Genomic DNA, 22,520 nt, shown 5'->3' on the forward strand with positions numbered 1-22,520 from the left:
CGCAATGCCACCCGCACTTGGGGTTAGTATTTTCTTGTCTAGCCCTGGACAACAGGTTACCGGCATCCTTCTGAAAGGACAATTTAAATTTCATGGAGACAATGACCCATGGCTGCCCAGGACCAAAATAGAGCTCTGGGGGTGGAACCATTGGGGATGTCGCTTTTTTTTTTTTGCTATGTCATTTCTTTCTTTGGACAGGATTCCAGTATACACACACACTCAGGAAACAGACAGTAATAAGAAAATGAGTTTAGGAAGTGCCTGCTGACTTCTATACCTGCAAGCATGGCACTGCATCATTTTTGCCTGGCTTATTTGTATGACAGGTGGAACAGGTTCCAGGCATTCGGTGACTAATTGTAGCTACCATTTATAAAGCTCTTTGACATTTGCAAAATGGTTGACAAATATCTGATTTTACCATCATGACAATCCTGGGAGTTTTAGATGTTATTATGATTCCCATTTTACACATGAGGAAACTGAGGCAGAGAGTGATCAAATAACTTATTCAGCATTAGTGTCTGAGAGCAAATCTGAATACAGATCTTCTTAACTCCAGATGCTTTGCTCTATGCATTATGCTTCCTATTAGTTTCATATTGGAAAAATTTTTCCCACAACTATTTAAAATGTGGGTTTTACATTGACTGGGGGGGGTAGGAGAGGAGGAAAAGAACATGAATAATGTAACCATGGAAAAATATTCTAAATTAATTAAATAAAAATTTTCAATTAAAAAATAAAATGTGGGTTTTAGGGGCAGCTGAGTGGCTCAGTGGATTGACAGCCAGACCTAGAGATGGGAAGTCCTAGGTTCAAATTTGACCTCAGACACTTCTTAGCTGTGTGACCCTGAGGAAGTTATTTAGTATTGATTCCAAGACAGAAGGTAAAGGTTTTTTTTTTTTTTAAGATGTAAAACATGGGTTTTAGACATAGTTAATGTGAGAATTAGTTTGTCTTAGATAGGTATATTTATAATAATTTATTATATATTTATAACAAATCACCTATTATGTTGCATATTATATATTTAAAAATAAAGTAAATGGTGATTCTTTAAAAAAGAAAACAATTACAATGATAATCTTGTTTGTACATGCAAAACAAAATAAAAATAAAATGAGACTTCTTTATGGACAATGTGAAATACTTAAGAATCATTTTAAACATCTGAAAATGGAGAATATCATAAAAGTCCAAGGATTGGATCATCAAAGGTTTCCCAAATATTAAGTAACCAAAAATACTCCTCTCCCATGATAGAAATCAACATCCAAATGCTATTTGGATTAGCACATGGACTCCCAGGAATCCAGTCCCAGATCTCTAAATACCCTCCTAAGTGACCTTGTCAAGACACATGATTTCTTTTAACTTTTGCCAGTTTGCCCCTCCATGTCAGTTGGGTGCATTTTTTTTTTCTATCCAGTTCTTCTCTACCTGCCCATTCTGGTCTTTCTTCTATATCTATACCTAAAACAATTATTGGTTGTTTAGTTGAAAGAAGACATTTGCTTTTTTTTCTCTCTCTCTTCTGGAAATCTGTCCTCTAGATAAGGCCAGTGGCTCTATTAGTTCCAAGATCCAATATAAAATCTTTTGCTTGGCTTTTAATGCTCTTTAAAATCCACTCTTCCTCTCCCTCCTCCATATCTTTTTAGTAGTCTATGTACGCTATGATCCAGCAACCTCATTGCTGTTCTTCACACAAGATCCCCATCTGCTAACTCTGCATTTTTTTTCTTTTTTAAGCTTTATCTTCTGTCTTAGAATTGATACTAAAAAACATTTCCAAGACATACGATCAGTAAGGGCCAGGCAACTGGGGTTACTAAGTGATTTGCCCAGGGTTACACAACTAAGAAGTATCTGAGGCCACATTTGAACCCAGAATCTCCTGTCTCTCTATCTGCTGAGCCAATGAGCTACCCCTCAATTCATGAATTTTCATTGGGTATTCCGTATGCCTGGGATGCCCTCCTTCCTTGTTTCCACCTTTGATTTCCTTGGATTCCTTCAAGTCTCAGCTAAAATACCATCTTTGGATTGGAGCCTTTCCTGGTCCCCCCTAATGCTAGAGTCTTCCTTCTAAGATTATCTCTAATTTGATTTGTTTATATGTAGCTTTTTGCATGTGTCTCCTTCTTTAGAACAGTTAGTGTTTTTAACTTTTCTTTGTTTCCCCAGAGATTAAGAATAATCATTTTAGGATTACAGGTAGGAGAACAATAACTAGAAACTTGGGGAATCCAAATAAAATTGCACTAAGGGCTTCTCTTGACTTGTGTTAATTGCAAAAGAGATAAAGGCATGTGTAATAAGGAAAAGTGATAGAAGCAAAAATCTATAGAGTGCTTTCAGGTTTGCAAAGTGTCTTCCACGGGCTGTCTCTCTTAAACCCTGTCACAACCCTTTCATCCCCATTTTGCAAGTGATGAAACTGAAGCTGAGTGAGGTTAAGTCCAAGTGGTGTACACTTCATCTTTTTTTTTTTAATCTTTACCTTCTCTCTTGGAATTAGTACTAAATATTGATTCAAAGGCAGAGCTAGGCAATCAGGGTCACACTACTAGGAAGTATCTGAGTCCAGATTTGAATCCAGGGCTTCCCATCTCCAAGCCTGGTTCTCTATCCACGGAGCCACCTAGCAGCCCTGAAGTCATGTGCTCTTTTTCCTGCACCTCTTAAAAAGTGGAGGTCCTGCCTGCAAATCATTATATTCTTCAGATTCAGAGGTTTGGCTGAAATGGAAGGCTTTGGTGGGACCTCACTCTCTGGTAATACAAAGTCGACTTCATAGTCCTGTGACATTCAGCTTGTGAGTCCTCAAGTCCATCAGGGACTGCTCAGGGAGTCACCATTCTGGTTACTGAAATAAACCTAAAAAGAGCCTTCAATTGATTCCTATGAATCCTAGATGAAGCCTTTTTTTAAATCATGACTCCATGACTCAAGACAAAGCCCTGGGCAGCAGCACCTTCAATTTTTGCTGGGCTTTTAGGAGATGGGGTCCTTTAATACAGATTTTGGGTAAATCCTGGTGATGGATTCGGATTCCAGAGTGGCTATTTATTTGTGGGTCCTTGTATTACAGTGACCTTTAGCCAAACTGTGTTCTGCCATTTCATGATGTGCTTCTAATTGGGTAATCATGACTAACATGGGGAAACCCTGCCTTAGAATAGTTGGGAACAGCTAGGGTTACCAAGGGCTTAAGTGGCTATGCTTGGGGCTCTTCCCTGGGACTTTATTTAACTAACTTATTTGACCTCAGTTCTGTCTCTGGAGTTTAACAACCACCACTCACAAAGTCACTTATTACTTGATCGCTGCATCAATATTTTATTAATTTCATTTCTACATCTGTCCCATCCTTTAGCAGTTGTCTCTGTCTTCTTTAAACGTCTCACTGTGCTATAGGATCTGATGTTCATTTTGAGAAGACAGAGATCTTGTCTACTCATTTTGCTTTGTAAACTGGTTAAAAATAAAAACAATAATCTGAAAAATGATGAATTATAAAACAGTGCATATACTTTTTGACTCAGCAATACCACTGTTCAGTTTATTTCCCAAGATGAACAAGAAAATGGGAAAGAAACTCTATGTTCTAAAGTATTTATAGCAGCTCTTTTGGTGGTAGCAAAGGACTGGAAACTGAAGGGATGTCTGCCAGTTGGGTCATGGCTGAACAAGTTGTGGTATATGATTGCCACAGAATACTATTGTGGCATAAGAAATGACAAACAAGGTGATCACAAAAAAACTTGGGAAGATTTATATGAAGTGATGCAAAGCAAAGTGAGCAGAACCAGGAGAACATTGTACACAATAACAATAATAATGTGCAATGATTAACTGTAAAAGACAGCAAGGCAAGGGTCCGGGGCAACTCCAAGGGAATTAGGACAAAAAAAGGATATCCAACATTACAGAAGGAAGAGGTGGAATCACTATGCAGATTGAAACATACCATTCTTTACTTTATTTCCTCCATGAATTTTTCTCTAATGTAAGTTGTATGTATTTCATAAGACAAACAGGGAAATTTTATGTGATATGTGTAATATGACAATACATGTACAGTCTGTATCATTTTACATGCCTTCTTAGGGAGGTGGCAGTCATGGGAGGGAGGGGAAAAAAGAATGAGATCAATTTTTGGACATAACTAATGTGAGAATTTGTTTCTCTTGGATAAACATATTAATTATAATTTATTAATTATAACAAATAATGCATTACACATTTTATGTTGCATGTGAAAAAACAAATTAAAAAAATACTTTTTGATGATAGATCTGATACTTTGGCAACTGTGATTACATCAGTTGGGGCATTTCCTTAACTGTCAAAGATCAAAACCATTCTGGGACTTGGGAGATGATGGATGACTATAATGTCACATTTATAAAGCCCTTGATGGTTTACAAAACCCTTTTCTCAAAATAGCTTGGTGAGGTAGCTAGTACAATAGTATTTTGATATGATCTTCATTTTTCTGTCTTTGATATGTTGTATCTTAAACTGACATTTTTATTTCTATTTTCAGAAAAGTATCTTAATATTTTAAGTTTTTTTCCTCTTTTTAGTTGAGAGGAACAAAAACATTGATTCTTATACACTCAGCACTGCAGACAATTAAAAATACATGGTGAAAATTTATTTCTCTAGAAATTAACATACAAAGTAGGGGATAATAACCTTTATTGTGTCCTAGTCCCCTTTGAATGAATGAAGAAATAAAACATTTATGAAGAGTTTGCTATGTTCAAAACTCTGGACTTCTCACTGGCGATAGACAGAAAAATATAATAGCCTCTATTCTCATGGAGCTTGTATTCGAATGGGTCACACAGTGCATATGGAAAGCTTCAGCTTTAATTTAGATGGGAACTCACTATAACCCTGGGGTGAACTGGCAAAGAGATGGTAAGGCCTCTTCATTAATGCCATTTCCACTGATAAAAATCACACCAGTTTTTGATGTTCAACCATTTGGCAGTGCCAAGGATTTTGATAGCAATAACTTTCTTTTCTAGGTATTGAATGGTATCTGTAGGAACAGTAGCAATATTGCAGATCTATGTAGATGATGGTTGCCAGAGTGATGGCTGCCAACTTTGGGATGGGAGCATTACTATTCCAAGGCTACTGGGGTCCTGGACTGTCTCCAGGGTCTGAAGGGAAATGGTGGTCAATGCAGTGATGGAAGTTTGACCTGGAACTCTGCCTTTGGCAGCCTGGAAGGGCTTAAGGACATCTCAGAATTATTTTTTTAAATGCAGAAAAGATATAGATAATTGTAATTACATCAGCTGAGGCACTTCCTTGACTGTCAAAGACCAAAACCATTCTGGGACTTGGGAGATGATGGATGACTATAATGTCACATTTATAAAACTCTTGATAGTTTGCAAATGGTATTTAATTACATTGAAATAATTACCAAAATATTTTTAAAAAGAAAGTTCACAGATCCCAAGACCCCTGACCTAATGGAAAAGAAAAGTTTAACTTTTGTGGATCTGAGATTTTATCAATACAAACTTGACTTAGTTTCTTCATCTGTAGAATGGAAATGAAAATGGCACCTACCTCACAGAATTGCTACAAGGATCAACTGGCAATGCATGCAATATGCTTTGCCTGTGTATCAGAACTCTTTTTCTTAGATGGTTTCATTGGTATACTAAAAAAATCTTTAGCTTCAATAGGATGATCAGATGACTGAACTCAGATGATCACTAGAGGGCATATTGAAATGCTTCCAGCAGTGAAGGACTTGCCAGAACTTATGTTTTGCTGGCAAAGACTTTGGGAACCCAGGATCTTTTCCAGGACAAGATTAGACACAAGGGCATGCTTTTGCTGGAGATGACTAAGCAATAGTCTACTGTTAAATGTTAAACAACTGACTTTCCTGTCCCCCACACATGCATGCCACATTTTAAATTTTAATCAGTATTGTTAACATTTTCTCTGTCACTTTTCTAAGTCTAGATAATCAACAAACAATAAATCAGGCCCTGATTTGTAGTGTCCACCAATTTCTGATGTGTAAATGCTAACAGTGAAAATTTAACACTCAGTTATCCCATGGCAGTCAGAGCTGACTCTAGCACATCACTGCAATTAACCATTTCACAGATAAATGGTTATATATTCAAGCATTCAGAACCTTAATGCTGATGACCAGTTCATGAAAGAACCATTTTTATAGAAAGGAAATAGTAATGGGAAGCCACTGGATCTTGGTTTCTAGTCCCCTGCTTAACTATGTGACCTTGAACGAATCATTTAATCTCTCTGAGTCTCAGTGTCCTCATTTGTAAAATTAGAGAGTAAGAGTAGGAAACTTCTGATGTCTTTTAGAGTTCCAAGTTCTGCCACCCTTTAATCTTTCTCTTGGGTCAGCTATTGAAGGGCTAAAGGGAAGAAAAAGAATATTTCCCTAAATAACAAAATACTTGTGGCAGAGCAGCATGTATCAATCAAGGGTAAAAGGTCCTTTTCCCATGTGTTTCTAATCTAAGGATCTCTGTCCTCTCTGTGAAATATGAGAGAGAGATAGAGAGAGAGAATTCTGTAGGTTCACCTTTGCTTTCCTTTCACTGTAGTTTGAGGTTGGTTCCCAAAACCCAAGTCTCAAATTAAGTATCCTGTTTAGTCCAGTCTCAAAGTTATTCCTTCATTTTTCCTCCTCCTGAAAGTGAAAAATTCTTTACAGGATCACTTATTCTCACAAATAAAAAAGAAAATAAAAATCAGTGTTCTCACAGAATCACAAAATTTCTGAAAAGGAAAGAACTTTAGAAGTCACCTAGAACACCCTCAGAGTTGAATAGGAATTCTTTGTAAGAAGTGGTCATTCAGCCTTATTTGGAGACTATATGTGGATAAAAAATCTACCAATATCACCTGAGTTGGTCCATTACAATTTGGACAGTTCTAAGGTTAGGAAGAATTTACTTGTATTAAGCTAAAATACGACTCTCAATGTTCAATTCAACATTTTTCAGTACCAACTATGTACATCTTCTGTGTTTCTAGATATTGGAAATACAGTGGCAAAAAATGAAAACAAAGCATGAAAAAAACCCTATTAACATTGAAAACAATAACAAAAAAAAACAACCTTACATTCTATTTGTGAAGGAGAACATAGCACACCTGTGAGAAAGTACAAAACCGGCTCCTCTGAACTCTGATTCTATGGGATTTGGGGAATAAAGCAAAGGGAGGAATGCAGGAGTCTTTGATGTTACAAACATGGGTGATGGTGGAGTCATCAACCAAATAAGGGAAAATTTGGAGGAGGTACAAATGGGGAGGAAGAGGGAAAAAAAGTCAGTTTCATTTTGTATATATTGAGTTTGAAATGTTCATAGAATCCCCAAAGAGGATGTTCAAGATAGCCACTATAAGGGAGCAGAATAAAACCATCCAGGGAAGAATAAAAGGATTTCTGGGAAGCAATGAGAATCCAGTTAAGATTTTGAAACATTCAAACAGGAAGCATCTAATGCAGAGAAGTACCAACCCAGATCTTGCCCTTCACTAGTACTGTGAATTAACAGCTTATGTAGGTTCAGAGGAAAGAGCTGATTTCCTTGGGCTTGCAAGCTTTCTTTAGGATGGTGTTGTAAGTTCTGATATATAGATCCCTAGGAGGTGTAGAGTTCATTAGATGTATGGATTCCCTGATCCTCAAGCAATCTTAAATGCTTTCCTCTTTCATGAGGTGCTGAAACTCAGGGTAGTCTTCTAAGACCTATGATATGGAGAATATCTGAGTCGATGTGGGTATCATCTTAATTGTCTTGGCTATATATGGACTTAAGGATCAGTCACTTGTGTCTTGAATTTTCTTTCGGTCAGCTGAAGTAAAATTTTTTCTTTAGAGAACATTTTGATAGTCTAATTGCTTATATGAAGATTATAGACTCTTTTGTTGTGGTTACCTAGATACTAGTCAAATCCTAATATTAGCAGATTTCCAGAGTGGGGAATAAAATAGTTCAAATTCTGATGTCCTCAGTGGAAACTCTGGACATCAACATTTACTAAAACGAATCAAAGCAATAGATGCTACAGGGCTCATTTGATGGAGAAAGAGGTTGAGGTTTATTTTACTCATGTTGAGTTTGAGATATCTATAGGACATCCAATAAGAAATACGTAGTGAAAAAAGAACTATACCATGAGTGATTGGTGATACTAGAGTGGACTGGAGTGGTGGCAGAGTGACTATGAGTTGTTGTGAGAATAAGCAACTGGTTTGAGAAGGCAGAGAATGATAGAGACAGGAGGTTATAATCACAGGAATTTCAAAGTTCTGGACCAGAGAGATTGTGAGATCCAGAGGAAGAGCTGACCATACCTATGTATGATGAAGCAGAGAAGAAGTGTGGGTAAGGGAAATGTAAGACATCAATGATCTGAGTGGGTCAGAGTTTTGAGGGGACATCAAAATACAGAGTCCAATTTGCCTAGAATGCAAAGTGTATAAATGGGCATAGATGGAAATGAGTCTGGAGAGGTCAATTAATATCATAGTATGAGGAGTGCTGAATGCCAGATTGAAGCATTAGTATTCAGGTCCCAAATCTGGCACTTACTATCTGTGGTCACAAGCAAGTCACTTAAGTGACCTGGGCATGAGTATGCTTAGCTATAAAATGAGTGGGTTGGATGAAATTACTTCAGAGGTCCCATAAAGTTAATAAAATTGATTTTGATACCTAACGGAGAGTCACTAAACCAGGAAGGTTTACACAGTCAGATCTATGCTTTAGGAATATTATTTTAACATCTGTGAAGAGAATGGATTAGAGAAAAGAGAGGAAACAGGAAACAGGGCAAATTATTAAGAGGCCAATAAAATAGCACAGGCAAGAGGTGCCAAAGACCTGAATCAGTGTGTTAGCCATGGAAGCAAAGATAAGGGGATGTATGTGAGAAATGTTGCAGAAATATTATTGATTGGTCTTGGCAACTGACTGGCTATGGGGGAGAGGAAAAAATTGAGAATGACTTTAGTAAGCTTGTTAATAGGGTTTTTTTTCATGCTTTGTATCCCAGTGCCTTGCCTGGTGTCTGGCCCAGAGGAGGTTCTTAATAAATGTTTGTTGATGGGATGATCCTGAATATTTGATTTCTTTCTCTGACTACAAACTCCCGTCTCTGTCTCTTCCACTTATTCAACTTCTCCTTCACCATCTCCATCACCTTTATTCCTTTGACTGAATGCTATTTTTTTTTGGCTTTTATTTTCACAAAGCCTTCATTTTTCTTCATATTAAGCCTAGATCTCATATTCTCCCAGAGCTAATTAGAATTCCATTCTATTGCTAGAATTCTATCGTTTAGAACCTGCTAATCATCACCGATCAACCACCAAAATCTGATTTCCCTGTGAAGCATCGCATCATCAGAGAAATTCATGAACTTATTCCCCCCATCATTTATAAAGTGTCACTTATGCTTGACCAATGCTGCTCTCTTATTGTTCTTCAATTCCAATTGATTATCTTTCCTATTCTACACAGTGACTACTTTATATCTTTTCCTCCCTCTTCAAAACCTTAAACTGTCCCTTGCACTCTAAATCCTACAGCCACCCAGCTAATATAAGATCTCCTTGATCTATTCTGAGTCTTAATAGACTTTTCTGTCTCTACTCCTCACTCCATACTTTGCTTTGCTGACAGATAAATTTTCTTTATTCACGAATCTAGCCATAATACTCCTTTGCTCAAAAACCACGAGTGGATCTGATATTTTCTCCAGAAAAATGTCCAAACCATTTTCCTCAGCATTTGAGGTTACCCAGAGTCTGGGGCCATTCAACTTTTCATAATTATCTCCTATTCATTTGTTCATAAATTCTCTAATACATTTGGTCATACTGGACTTTCATTGTTCCAAGTTGTTCAGCTTCCGTCATTCACAACTCTCTGAACCCCATTTGGGGTTTTCTTGGTGAAGATACTGACATAGTTCATCGTTTCCTTCTCCAGTTCATTTGACAGATGAGGAAACTAAGAACAACAGGGTTAAGTGACCTTCCCAAGGTCACACAATAAGTATCGGAGGTCAGATTTTAATTCAGATTTTCCTGACTCTACCTAGCTGCCCGTTCATCTGAGTATATGTCTCTAAACTCTGATTTGAACACCACCTTCTATGGGAAGATTTCCCTTAATCATAGATGGTAATTGTCTTATTTCTCAGACCACAGGTGGCAATGTTTTACACCTCTCTGAGGCACTCATCACATAATATATTATATTATGATAATTGCTTTTTTCTTAAGCCCCTGGCTTAGACTAAAAGCTCTGTGAGGGTGAGGATTCTGTTTTACCTAAACTTTATATATCTTTTCATTTTCACCACTGGCTCCTTCACATAGCAGGTACTTAAGAAATGTTTGATAATTTCACTAATGAATGTGATAGAACAGTTTCATCTATAGGTGAAGCACTGCTAAAGTGAGAACTAATTTTAGGCTAATTCTGGTGCCATCACTTTATCCCCTCATTTATCCATCCTTTACACAGTTTTCAAAGTGATGTTCTTAAAGTGTAGGATTGACTATGTCACTTCTGTGTTCAATAAACTGCAGTGACCTTCTATTACCCTTAGAGTAATATATAAACATCTCCATGTAGCATTTAAATTTTAAAAATTATTAGTCATTTATTTTTGACATTTTTAAATTTTGATTTCCAGGTTCTCTCCCTCATAGCCCTTTCCCACCCATTGAGAAGGCAAACAATATGCTATCAACTACGCATGTGAAACCATGTAAAACATTTCTATATTTGCCTTAAAAACAAACAAACAAACAAACTTAAGTACCTCCCCCAAAAGGGATGATTCTGAATGTAGGGGGAAAATGATAAATGATTCTCTTTGGAGCTTTATAATGGCACAGTACCATTTGGAGCCAATGTGATTAGTCCTCATCTCAAGGAGAAACTAGACTTAACTGTGCGACCTCAGGGAAGTAATTTAACTTCTCTTGACCTCAGTTTCCACATCTACAAAAAAAAAAGTTTCTATTTCTGACATTCTATGACTGTGACTGGATGGGGAAGATATACAGAACCCTCGTGTTCCCTTTTCCTCATGCACCATAGGACTCATTTTTCCTATTAAAAACCAATGTTTCTTTGGTTAGCTTCCTAGACTATCCTTTTACCTATACTACATATAGCATAATTGTTATCTGATGTTTTCTCCTCCTGCCTTTCCCGCTAAGTTTTTATTATTTTATTTCATTTTACCTAGATTTTCTCTCTAATATCTTCCATTTCTCTTTCAGAAAGTCACCCCTTTTAAAAAAAAAAAGGAAGGAAGAATAAAATCGGCAAAACCAATCAAAACAAAAATCTGACATCATATACAACACTTCATACCCAGGGAACTCTCAACACTGAATAAAAATGGGAGAAAGTGTATTCATATATCTCCTTTGGGGCCAATTTGTCCTTTATAATTTTGCAACTTCACTTTTGATTGTTTTAGGACTATAGTTATTATTTTTATCATAGTAGTCACTATATATGTATATATGTATATGTATATATATTTGGCTCTAATTTTACTTTTTTTCAGCTTATAAGCTGTCACTTCTCTGAATTCATCATGTTTATCATTTCTTACTGGCCAATAATAATCCATAACATTCATGCATTATTATTTGATTAGTCATTCCCAAAAAGATGGGAATCTACTTTGTTTCTAGGTCTTCAAAATCCCCCAAATTGTTGCTATAAAAATTTTAGTTTATATAGAGCCTTTCTTTTCATTAGTGACCCAACTGTATTTTAATTACTTGTTTGCATAATTCCAAGTTGCTATTTAGAATTGTTTTACTAAATTATAGTTCTGCGAAAAATTACATGAGTGTGCCTATTTTCCCACAGCCCTTCTAACACTGACAAATATCATTTTTTTCTCATCTTTCTCAATTTACTGAAGTGAAACCTCAAGGCTGCTATAATTAGCATTACTATTATTATTAGTGATGAAGCATTCTTTCATATAGTTGTTACAGTTTGCCATCCCCTTTTGAGAACTCTATGCTCATTTTCACTGACCACTTGTCTATTTGGGAATGCCTTTTGATCTTATATGTTTTTGTCATTACTGATTCATGTCATTTTTGTGCACGTAGATTTATTTGGCATCCTGCTACTTTACTGAAGCAATGAATTTTTGTTGTGGTTGTTACTGTGGGGCTCTTTAAAGTAAAGCATAATACTATTTGAAAATTGTTATCTTAGATACACAAACCTTTATCTGTATGTACACATGATACAAAGATTTTTTTTTGTCCAGGTGACTACTTTTCTTCTTATCCTAGATATATTAATTTTATTTAGAAAAAAGCTTTTAAATTTTATATAATCAAATTTTTCATTTTACCCTTCCTAATTATCTCTATTCTTCATTTGATTAAGAATTCAAATATGATGCATAGCTACAAAGGCAAACAATCTGCTTCTCTTCTAATTCTACAGCATGATTTTCAATACTTGGGTGGTATATACATTTTGGATTTATTGTAGAATATGATGTTGTGGATTGTTTCTCATTTTTCATTGCCCAGATATAGTATTGCTATAAAGGCAATTGGAATGTTATAGCTCTAAGTCTGTAGTGATGAGAAATAGTGATGAACATTAAATGTCTTGAAAAATCTCTTCTTTTATGTGCATAAAAATGTTTTGTGATTGCTTTTACATGAATCCTGGTAGATTAATTCCTAGATATTTAATGTACTTTGTTGTTATCTTAAATGGAATTTCTTTTACCAGCTTTTTCTCTAGGTTTTTATTGGTAATAAATAGAAAGGTTGATTTTTAAATATAGATTTATTTTGTACTTGCTACTTTACCAAGACTGTTAATTATCTTGACTTTTTTCCACTGTTACTCTGGGGTTCTTTAAGTAAATCATCATATTATCTATAAGTAGAATCCATTTTATATCCTTAGCGTATATTAGCTATACTTTTCTAACATCATGTCAAATAAAAGTGGAGACAGTGAGCATCCTTCCTTTATTCTCAGTCTGACTCAGGACTTTTCAGGTATTTCTCTATTATAATTCATACTATAGTAAGGGAAGCACATTAATTCCATTGCTTTTTCAGTTTATTTTTTTAAACATTAGTATGTTCTATATTTGTTCAAAAGCTTTTTGGGGAGTGGGTATCAATACATTGTGATTTTATTATTTTTTATTGATATGATTTATAATGTTTATAGTTTTCCTAATTGAACCATCCTTGCCCTTCTGGTATAAATTAAACCTGATCATAAAGATTAATTATTTAACATATTACAATGAATTCATTGGTCATATTTAATATTACTCTGACAATATTGATGAATGATCTTGACTACAATTTTCTAAAAAAAAATTTTCCCTGTAGGGGTATCTGTTCAAAAGATGGTTTGGTTTTGCTATTATTTTGACATAGTTTTAGCTGTTATGAATGGATGAGAAGGAGCTTACCCATCTTGGCCAAAATCTTGAGCATAGTATTCCAGTTAAATTGCAGGACAAACAAGATTTTGTACACTGCTCTCAAACACAAATCACCATGGACAACATTGTTTCTATGGGGAAATCCCTTTCAAGTGTCATACAACTGACTTGTTTTTCTAATACTGCTCCCTTTAAAAAAAATTGGTGACTATCTAAAATGAAAATAATATCAATTGACATTTATCTAATAATCCCAATGTTAAAATTTCTAACCAAATATGACAAGGTAAGTATTAGAATATTGTAAAATGAGTCATCACTTATATCCCATGTTTTTATTTCCCATGGTATTACTATGGGAAGGGGGTATCTCTAAATAGAAGAGTGAAGTTATGCTATTATCATTCCTACTCTCAAGTGACTAATTTTGTATTCTGAAAAAGCCTTCTAGGAGTTGCCTTTATGATGTAGATCTTGAAAAAAAAACTCAACACAGATATTCTAAATATCCTTTCATACAAAATCCACAAGCAATTTGCAAATTATGACACTCATGACCTTTCTATTCTTCTGTTACTGATCACATCCAGGAGTCCCCTCTCTCTATTCTTGAAAATTTCAGTGCCTCTCTATTACCTTCAGGATCAAATATAAGCTCCTTTGTTGGGCAATTTCAAGTTTTTTTTTTTTAATAACATGGTCCCTTCCTATTTTTGTTTTGTACTTTGCTTCTTGTACTCTGTGGGTTAGCTACTATTAAGTTACTGCTTCATCTCTCATCTCCACACCTTTGCACTTTGGCTGTCCCTCATGCCTGGAATGTATGACTACCTTCTTGCCTCAGCTGCTCCACAGCTCAAATCCCACCTTCTAAGAGACCTTCTGTGGCCATTCCTAATCCTCAGGTGTTTCCCCTCTGGGATTACCTTCTACCTATTCTGTATAAATCTTGCATATACCTGATTATTAACATTTGTTTCCTCCATTAGAATAAGCTCCTCGAGGGCAAGGCACTGTTTTTGCCTCTGAGAAATCAAGAAGTGTTTGCCAACAAGGGTCAGGGCAAGATATATCACAGAAAGCTCATGGAAGAGGTGGCATTTGACTTAGGCTTTTAAAACTTGCTGGGAATTCAACTGGCACAAATGAAGGGTAAAAACATCAAGCATAGGGAACAGCATGAACAAAGGGATAGAAACAGGAAAGGAAAAAGGACATGTTCAAAGGAGATAATGGTCCAGTTTAAGCTGGGGCATATGGAAAAGAAGAGACAAAGCTGGAAAAGCAGGACAATGCCAGATTGTGGAGGGTTTTGAATGCCAGGCAAAGTAGTTTTAATTTTACTCAGTTGGCATAGAGGAGGGACATATATATGCATGGGAATCATGAAGGATTAGAGTCATATGGCTTCTTAAACCTTCTAGGTACTTGACCAACATTTCCCTCATTTATTCCCTACTGTTTTTTTTTAAAGAACTGAAGTGAAATTATAATCACAGTATTCTGCAGGACAAAGGAAATGATGGTACCTGCAAGATGATATTGCATGATTTTGCAGATGAATACTGTCCTGTACACAATGGAAATGCAGTACGCCACTACTGCTTGCACAAGCTTGCCAACATAAGATTGTGCAAGGCTCAGTGCAAAGCAGGTGTTTCTGTATTGGCTGATGGAATGAAAAGCCACCAACCACAGTTCTGTGTTCTGTATACAGGGCACTGATTGGCTCAGTGTTTATATAAGAGTGTGGGAAAGGTTAATAAAAGTGTGGAAAAGTTTTGTAGGAGAGTAAGAAGGGTTTAAAAAAGCCTTAATATCTATATAAATAATAAAATAAATATAATGCCGCTACTTTGTGGATTTTCACCTATTGCTGGGGTCTCTGAAACATAACTCTGTAATGTAAATATATAAATATAAATAAATTAATAAAAATATATATAGAGAGAACACAAAAAAAGGTAATGATTTTGCTTTCAAAAGATAAGGACTTGAAGCAGCTATGGGGCATAGTGGATAGAGTGCTAGGCCTGGAGTCAGAATGTCCTGGGTTCAAATCTGGATTCAGACACTTCCAAGCTGTGTGACCCTGGGTAAGTCACTTAACTCTGTTTGCCTAGCCCTTGCTCTTCTGCTCTAGAGCTGCGCTAGCATAGAAAATAAGGGTGTTTTTTTTTTCCTTTTAAGTTAAGGTCTTTGAGAATAGAGTATCTGCAAACAGGAGAATCCAAAGTCTTGATGCATGAAGAGAGATGGACTTGGTTTAATGTGACGATATCATAAGCTTGAATCAAGTAACAAGTGTTCATTCACTCTTAACATTTTACTATTTAACTTCAACATTTTGACTATTTAATATATAACCAGTAACATGGCACTCAATCACTGACTATGTGTTTATTAAGTGCCAGCCATTGTACCAAACACTGGGATACAAAGAAAAACAAAAGCCTGGTATTTTGCCACTCTTGCCTTCAAACAAGTCTGTGGTCTCTGCTGGGTACCCCTAGGCAAGTTCTTTAACTACTCAGTTTCCTCACTTGCAAAATGGGACAGGATTGGACGTAAGTGTTTTTAAGGTCCCTTTCAGTTTGAAATCTTGACTCCTCTAATGTTTTCAATTCTATACACACACATACACACATTTATCTATATATAAGGTCTGAGACAATGAGTATTGCTTTAGAAGAGGAGGAAAAAGAGAAGATCGAAGTGGAATGGGTGGGAGGAGATCTATTCCTTTATTGTATGGCCAATCAACTATTAAAGGGGGGCAAATGTATCTCAGTACCCTCAGTACCTATTTTCAGTACTCTCATTTCTAGCTGCCTTTTGTTTCATACACTGCAGTGTTTCCATCAGTGATTAGCACAATGCCTGGCACACAGTAAGTTATCCACAAATAATTTCTGATTGGATGGTTGTCTGCTGAATCCCCTTTGCTGAAAACTCCCCTAAGAAATTTGTCTAGTCAAGAGGAGCTTTGACAGAGGCAGTGTGCATCAGTGGTTAAATCTGAGTAAGGATGGTAGTCTCATAGAAGAGAGAAAAAGGAATCTTTCCCTGATCATCTCAACTTTACCACCATTGGGTACAAATATGAAGAGTAGTGAGCTTGCTTGGAGCTTGGAGGACATCAACTTTGACATCATTTTGTGGTAGAAATGGGTTGTAGTATATCTCCTGGCTTACTATCACACAATCCCTAATGCTGACATCTTTTTGAAAAGTTTGTTAAAATTCAGACTGTATATGAGTTTTAAGGAAAACAAATCTCATGAGGGATGCAGCGCAGTTCTATTTCGTGTCTTTATATTACTGACTAAATGTGTCACATTCTTTCCGACCATTGGAGATATCAATGGAAGATTTTTTTAAAAATGCTTGTAATCCTAGACTTTACTGCTAAATGACCTGCTAATTGAGAGTAAATATAGGAGAAACACACAGGAAATGGTTTTTGGAAAGGAAGATCTGATTCACAAAGCTGAATGACTAATAATTTCAAGTGAGGTTCAGCAAAATTAAGTACCCATGCTTGAAGAAAAAAATATATTTTTTTTGTTTTAAACTGTGGTAAAACTGTAAAAGGGAAAAGTGCCTTATACTTAAAGCTTGAACACCAACAGGGAACAAAACTGAACCCTGAGAAGACCTGGGGTAACTTCCTGGCTCTGCAATATTTTTTTTTCCCCAAACACTTAGCCTTCTGTTTTAGAATCAATCCTGAATATCAGTTCCAAGGCAGAAAGTAATAAGGGCTAGACAATTGGGGTTAAGTGGCTTACCCAAGATCACAGATCTGAGAAGTGTCCGAGGCCAGATTTGAGTCCAGCATCTCCCATCTCTAAGCCTGGCATTTCATCCACTGAGTCACTTAGCTGTCCCTCTGCAATTTTTATCTATATGATTGTGGACAGATCACCTCCAGCACTGAAGGAATTAGAATTAAATGATCTAGTCCAGCCCCATCATTTTGCAGATGAGGGAAAACCAATGAAACAAGAATAACCACTCACCTTTATGTAGGACTTAAAGATTTGCAAAGCATTTTTCTTACAATGATTCTGTGGCAGACAGAATATATATTATTCATCTCATTTTGCAAATGAGGAAAGGAAGAATCTGAGAAGTTAAGTGGTTGGCACTTTTCACTAGCATATGAGGAAGAATGAACTGGTAGGTCAGTTGACTTGAAGGCCATCACTCTATCCACTAAACCACACTGCCTTCATCTTACTGAAATCATACAGGTAGTAAGTAGTAGAGTTAGGATTTGAACTGAGACCTTTAGGCTCTAAGAACTAAGGACTTTTTCCATTACTCAATGCTGTTTGAAGCTTGGCTCCCTCCTCCCAACTGTAAACTGGGAAACAATGATATATACTTGGGATGCCTGCCATACAAGGTTGTTACAAACATAAAATAAGATTGATATAAAAATCAATGCAAATGGAAGTTTCTACTATCATCACATCACATTCAAGGATCTTTGAGGGAGTCAGCTTTTCATAATTCAGGGAATCTACCTGGTTTGTGGATTACTCCAGTACTCTTTATCTCCTTCTACCCCAGTCTGCCTATTTTGGGCTTATTCATGGTTGTAGCCTTCTCTATCTGTTGCCTTCTCTATCTTATTCATGATGTGCTGCTGGGAAGAATGAGAAGGGAAATGTGTATCAGTTATTTCCTTGGGGAAGATCAGGAGAGAGGAGGTCAACATGACTGGCTAAAATGTGGTCTCTGATACTGGCCCATGGTTTTCTTGTGTTCGGGCAATTTTCTTCTTTTATAGTACTATAATTTTTATCTTTGTGGAAATCGTCTCTGCCACTAATTCAAATTTCTTCCATAATTCAAATTCAAGTGTTCATCTATGTCTCAGTGTCTGAGACTTGAAGAGTTTCCTAGTCCCTGAGAGATTGGGTGACCCGCTCAGGATTACACAGTAGGTGTAGAACCTGAACCCAGGACTTCTTCATTCCAACGTCCACCCTTTATCCACTACCCTATACAGAAGAGGTGGACGAGAACCATTTGTTCCATAGCCATGAAGCCAGTGCAAGCAGATGCTGTGGAATGCCTAGAGTTGGTTAGACATCAGATAAGCCAAGGTCATCTATTGCATCCCAGGCCTTTGCTAGTCTTCTTGACTTTTGACATGCTACTACTGGACTTTGGAAGAAAGAGTAAGGCTAACAACTTTGCACAACTCTGTCTCACGTAAATCCAATTTGTTCACCAATCAAAAGGCACCACCAGCGAAGTCATTTTGATCCTCTTAGAGTACAAAGGACAACCTAACCTGTGCTTTCTTGGCAGCCATTCACAAACAAATATACTATAGACCAACATTTGCCCAATGGACTTCATATTATTTGAATTGAATTCTGACATTTTAAATATTCTTACATAGCTATTTCAAATTTATTTTTCATAAAGAAGGCATCAATTGGAGAATGGCTAAACAAATGGACAATTATTGTACCATAAGAAATGATGCATATGAGGAATTCAGAGACATGTTGGAAGACTCCCAGGAAATGACAGAACTGAGCAGAATTAGGAAACATTCTAAAAATAAGTATAGTAATAAAAATGGGGAAAAGAACTAAGTTGAAGCTAATTCCTAGGATACTGTAATGATCAATCTTGGCCCCAAAGAAGATGGAAGGAAATGAACATCCCTCTTTTCCTTAAGAAAGTGGGAGACTATATATACAAAGTACTGTTAGCATGACCAAATACAGTCACTGTGTTTAGTTGCCTTTACTTAACTATTTTTCTTTGTGTCAATAAAATGCCCATTTAAATAATTTTAAATGGAAAATTCTGTCAGTATCAGTTGACATCCCATTTTCCTTTATATCACTTAAATACTTCAAGGATGAATAACTTCATGACTAGAGGAAATTGTGCCAACAATTCAGATCACAGGCACACTTACTAGATGCTCTTTTTGAATTGCTGTTCTCCAAAACACTCATCACCAGAAGGGGGCCAAACTGCTAGAGAACCAACTCTCCTAACTTAGCTAGTGTGAACCTTGGGAAATAGACATGTAATGATGCTCATTGCCAGCCCTTTGTTCAAAGATTCATTAAAACTTGTGCTCCGCTAGTAAAGCCTTCCAGAACTCAGGTTCTCCTCCATGCCACCATGAGGCACAAAAGAAGGCCTTTTCTGTTCACTTTCTATGCTGTCAAAAGTGTTTTTGAGACTTCTTAAGTCTCTGAATTGAAAGACTTTGGGCTTTGAGAATCAAATGTTGCTCTGTTAAATGCTTTGCCCAGGGTCATGGAGCTAGCAATTGAGATATTATTTATGGAAGAACATCAGCAAGGTAGAAAACTGCTGCAAAAGTACAAGATATTATTAAATAATGCAAATTTTCTGTTTTCTACTTAAGTGCTTTTGATGTTACATGATGTTGAAGTGTTTTTTTTTTATATTTGATACTTTGTTTAGAATCTGTGGTCATTTCTATGAGGAATAATTTTAAGGCCAAATTTATTATATACATTACTTTTTTCATGTTTAGAGTTTGAATGATTGTGGCTTATTAAAATTTTGATGAATACAAATGAACCTCAAAAAAAAGATAGAATGAAATGCTCTCCCTTTTCAATATGAAGTGGATGCTCCTGCCTTAGGCAGGGAATCTGCTTGTTTTTGTCTTTTTTCCCTGTTAGCCAAGGTTGTAGCTTTGCACTAACCTATTCATACTCTCTCACCCATTCCCTGTGGCTAAGAGCCCAAACGTGAAATGGCTGGTGAAGGTGAGTGGGGCAGGCTATTACCACGCAAGAAAACAAAGCTAACTGCTCTGTAATGTGACTAAAATGGCTGAATCCATTAACCTTAGCCTCATTAGCATTATTAAAAAAACAAACCCATGGTTATTTAGTTCAATCATCCAAAGGCTATGAAGGCCACGTAAACATATTGTTTAATTATTTGGTTAGTTGCAAAGAAATTGACTTTTAAAAAGCCATCTTTATTATAAGACAAGACTTCAAGAGCTCTTTCAAGGAAATTATTGGCAAAACAATTTTCTTCAAGCTCTCAGGTTTCTGAAAACCTGGGAAAGCATCCTTGTGAAATTGACACCAACCACTTAAAGCTTTTGTCAATCTATTTTGAATTAACCTAATGGCTTCAACTGAAGCTCTCTGGGGTCTTTACATTTTTTACTACTGCATTTATAATTAACAATGGATCTGATCTTCTTGGTCTACCAGGATGAATGCACTTGTCTCTGCCAATAAATGAACTCAATGAAGAAAAGCAAAGTAACTTCTGAAACAGATGCAACCATTTAGATCCAGGGTGCAATGGATATTTGGGCTTTTCCAGGACTAGGAGCGGACCCTGAAGCACCAGTATTAGCTCACTGAGGTCTACCTTTGCTCATTCTTCTAAACCTTCTTTGTAGCTTCCCCTAAAGCCATATGGAATATCCTCCCTCCCTAGCATTCCCCTAGAAGCTATGTTTAAGCTACTAGGACAATTAAGTGGCAGAGTGGATAGAGCGCTGGGTCTGGAGTCAGGAAGAGTTCAAAGAGTTCCTGGTTTCAAATCTGGCCTCAGACACTTACTAGCTTTGTAACCCTGGGCAGGTATTGAACTGTTTGCTCCAGTTCCTCATCTGTAAATTGAGCTGGAGAAGGAAATAGCAAATAACCCAGTATCTTTGCCAAGAAAACCCTAAATGACCCCAACTGAATAATTGGACACAGCTGAAGTGACTGAACAACATTATTATTTTGTAGCCAAAATTAATTGAATGATTTTCAAGCATTCCTGTATTTTCACAGCTTTATGGAATTTTTCCTTTTCTTGTTCCTCATCCCATCACTTCCTCCTTCTTTATGGATTAAACTGGCTTCTGAGTGCTAGTCTGGTGCTCTAATAACTACTTTTAATCTCCCTTGGAGGGGGGTGAAAAAGCTCTATATTTTTTCTATGGTATTTGTGGCAATAGGGAATATGGTAGCTCAGGGACACTTTTACCCATAATCATAACTGCAATGGCTGGCCACCAGGCAAAGAGAAGAGAATGCAATAGGGTCAGGAATCTGTCAATGACCACAGCAAGCACTGGCTTCTTGGAAAAAAGGAAATGTAATTCATATTCAATCATGTTCCAGCTTATATGTATACAGTAGAGTTCCCCCAAGGGCCTTAGGGATACATTCCAACCCACTGAGGATAGATGAAACTAAGGATATGTCTATGCCTTCTGTTAACCATGGGTGACTTGAATCAGCAGATACAGGGGGACAACTCTACTTACATATCAGTTTGATTATGGGAGGATAGCATCCTACATCTACATCTAGTATGATCATTTTGTTCTACATAGGAGTCATATAGGCAGTAAGCATCAGAGGTGGGATTTGAACCTATTTCATCAGAAGATATGGCATAATAGATAGAGTTTCTGGGCTTCGAATCAGGAAGACTCATCTTCCTGAACTCAAGTCTGGCTTCAGACAGACTAGCTGGGAGGCCTTGGGCAAGTTACTAAACCTTGTTTGCCTCGGTTTCCTCATCCATAAAATGAGCTGGCAAAGGGAAAAAAGCAAAACACTCCAGTACCTTTGCCAAGAGAACACAAACAGAATCAAAAAGAGTCAGACACAACTGAGATGAATAGAATAATTTCTGATTTCAAAGCTGGTGCATGGAATTGGAGGAATACATGGATCTTTTTGTAGTGAATGGCACTCATCTACGGAGACACTGCAAGAATCACTGAAAGATTCAATATTTATTAAGTACTTACTATGGTAAGAGTGCTGGGGATGCAGAGGCAAAAAATGGTCTCTGTCCTCAAGGAGCTTATAATTTAACCAGTTGCTAAATTAGCCCTTATAGGTGCTGTAGAAGTCACAAAGATAAATAAAAGATACCCTCTGTCTCTATTGTATAATGGAAAAATTGATACATTTGAAATATGAGCATGCAAGCCCTGGCTTTCCAATTTACTACCTCTATGACCT

General features: G+C 36.7%; 1 protein-coding gene across 1 annotated transcript in view; it reads right to left on the reverse strand.

The window, feature by feature from the left end:
- PRKCQ (protein kinase C theta) overlaps positions 1-22,520 on the reverse strand; it is a 199,284-nt gene that overhangs the window by 130,124 nt on the left and 46,640 nt on the right. The window lies entirely within an intron of this gene.

The sequence above is a fragment of the Monodelphis domestica genome, chromosome 5 (genome assembly GCF_027887165.1).
Source record: "Monodelphis domestica isolate mMonDom1 chromosome 5, mMonDom1.pri, whole genome shotgun sequence".
Classification (NCBI taxonomy): domain Eukaryota; kingdom Metazoa; phylum Chordata; class Mammalia; order Didelphimorphia; family Didelphidae; genus Monodelphis; species Monodelphis domestica.